The following is a 3,023-nucleotide window of genomic DNA, read 5'->3' on the forward strand; positions in this document are numbered from 1 at the left end:
TGCCAACATGGACCCCATCTCCAGACTAGAGGTCCTTGTGTGGACATGAGGAAGGGACCTGCAAATTGGGAGGTAGACACAGAAGAAGAGTTACACATCAATGCAACATGCAGTGTACAACACAACAGCAATATGCACTAGGAATGTATACACAGTATTGACTACAGACTGCCCACACAGCTCATGGGAGTCCAACGTCACTGTGTAATTCACTGTCACTTGGGCACACCCTTTGCAAGCCCATGGAAACGGGAAGCAGGAGGGGTGTGTGTGACTCAAACCCAAGTATCTGAACCAAATACATTACAAGCCTGCATGTGCCCAGCCACAATGCAGCGTATGCCCACAGGAACCACGGAAGCCAACAGATCGTCCCAAAAAAATTGGGAATAAAAGAAATCAAAATAAAAATAAAAATAAGAAACAATCAAAAATGGCCATTGATGGGCCCGGGGGGGTTGGGGAGGGCACCCAGGAGGTCCGAGGACAGGATGCACACCAGAACCCACCTGCGTGGATCCTGGGAAGATAAAACACCTCCATGGGCTCATGGCCCACACGGCTACCCTATTGTGGGAGTATCACTGCTGTCGCTATTATCACCCTGTGCAGCTGCATCCGGAGGTGGTTGCACTATGGGAGGCAGCCCACGCAAGGCCCTAGTCTGCTCCTCCATGGCTGCAAGCATGCGGGTGTGGTAGGTCTGGTTCTGGAGGATGAGTGTGCGGAGGTCCCCATGCAACAACTCACGGGATGCCCGGACCTCCGCCCTCGTTGCCTGCATCTCAGCTGAGAGCGTACGGGTGAGACGCTCCAGCTGCTGTTCTGTCCTTTGGTGTGTTGAAGCCTCAAGCTCAACAAGAGTCGTCCTGAGGTGAAGGAGCTCCTGCCTCAGGGCTTCCCTGTGGCCCTGGGACTCAATGGCCCCAGAGCCCGAGCACGCTCCCACCTGCTGCTGCCTGACTGCCTGCTGCCCCTGCACTGCTGGGGGGTGGGGGTGATAGGGGACATGAGTGGGGGCCTGGTGGGGGCTGCCCCTGGTGACTGAGGGGGTGGGGGTGATAGGGGACATGAGTGGGGGCCTGGTGGAGGCTGACCCTGGTGGCTGGGGGGTGGGGGTGGTGGGTGACATGAGTGGGGGCCTGGTGGAGGGTGACCCTGCACTGCTGGGGTTTGGGGGTGGTGGGAGACATGAGTGGGGGCCTGGTGGAGGGTGACCCTGCACTGCTGGGGTTTGGGGGTGGTGGGAGACATGAGTGGGGGCCTGGTGGAGGGTGCCCCTGGTGGCTGGGGGGTGGGGGTGGTGGGAGACATGAGTGGGGGCCTGGTGGAGGGTGACCCTGCACTGCTGGGGTTTGGGGGTGGTGGGAGACATGAGTGGGGGCCTGGTGGAGGGTGCCCCTGGTGGCTGGGGGGTGGGGGTGGTGGGTGACATGTGTGGGGGCCTGGTGGAGGGTGACCCTGCACTGCTGGGGTGTGGGGGTGGTGGGAGACATGAGTGGGGGCCTGGTGGAGGCTGACCCTGGTGGCTGGGGGGTGGGGGTGGTGGTAGACATGAGTGGGGGCCTGGTGGAGGGTGCCCCTGGTGGCTGGGGGGTGGGGGTGGTGGGTGACATGAGTGGGGGCCTGGTGGAGGGTGACCCTGCACTGCTGGGGTGTGGGGGTGGTGGGAGACATGAGTGGGGGCCTGGTGGAGGCTGACCCTGGTGGCTGGGGGGTGGGGGTGGTGGGAGACATGAGTGGGGGCCTGGTGGAGGGTGCCCCTGGTGGCTGGGGGTGGGGGTGGTGGGAGACATGAGTGGGGGCCTGGTGGAGGGTGCCCCTGGTGGCTGGGGGGTGGGGGTGGTGGGTGACATGTGTGGGGGCCTGGTGGAGGGTGACCCTGCACTGCTGGGGTGTGGGGGTGGTGGGAGACATGAGTGGGGGCCTGGTGGAGGCTGACCCTGGTGGCTGGGGGGTGGGGGTGGTGGGAGACATGAGTGGGGGCCTGGTGGAGGGTGCCCCTGGTGGCTGGGGGGTGGGGGTGGTGGGAGACATGAGTGGGGGCCTGGTGGAGGGTGACCCTGCACTGCTGGGATTTGGGGGTGGTGGGAGACATGAGTGGGGGCCTGGTGGAGGGTGACCCTGCACTGCTGGGGTTTGGGGGTGGTGGGAGACATGAGTGGGGGCCTGGTGGAGGGTGCCCCTGGTGGCTGGGGGGTGGGGGTGGTGGGAGACATGAGTGGGGGCCTGGTGGAGGGTGCCCCTGGTGGCTGGGGGGTGGGGGTGGTGGGAGACATGAGTGGGGGCCTGGTGGAGGCTGACCCTGGTGGCTAGGGGGTGGGGGTGGTGGGAGACATGAGTGGGGGCCTGGTGGAGGGTGCCCCTGGTGGCTGGGGGGTGGGGGTGGTGGGAGACATGAGTGGGGGCCTGGTGGAGGGTGACACTGGTGGCTGGGGGGTGGGGGTGGTGGTAGACATGGGTGGGGGCCTGGTGGAGGGTGACCCTGGTGGCTGGGGGGTGGGGGTGGTGGTAGACATGGGTGGGGGCCTGGTGGAGGGTGCCCCTGGTGGCTGGGGGGTGGGGGTGGTGGGAGACATGAGTGGGGGCCTGGTGGAGGCTGTGGCTGGGGGGTGGGGGTGGTGGGAGACATGAGTGGGGGCCTGGTGGAGGGTGCCCCTGGTGGCTGGGGGGTGGGGGTGGTGGGAGACATGAGTGGGGGCCTGGTGGAGGGTGACCCTGCACTGCTGGGGTTTGGGGGTGGTGGGAGACATGAGTGGGGGCCTGGTGGAGGGTGCCCCTGGTGGCTGGAGGGCGGGGGTGGTGGGAGACATGAGTGGGGGCCTGGTGGAGGGTGACCCTGCACTGCTGGGGTTTGGGGGTGGTGGGAGACATGAGTGGGGGCCTGGTGGAGGGTGCCCCTGGTGGCTGGGGGGTGAGGGTGGTGGGAGACATGAGTGGGGGCCTGGTGGAGGCTGACCCTGCACTGCTGGGGTTTGGGGGTGGTGGGAGACATGAGTGGGGGCCTGGTGGAGGGTGCCCCT

This window comes from Ambystoma mexicanum, chromosome 1p (genome assembly GCF_040938575.1).
Source record: "Ambystoma mexicanum isolate Mex_15411 chromosome 1p, UKY_AmexF1_1, whole genome shotgun sequence".
NCBI classification, from domain to species: domain Eukaryota; kingdom Metazoa; phylum Chordata; class Amphibia; order Caudata; family Ambystomatidae; genus Ambystoma; species Ambystoma mexicanum.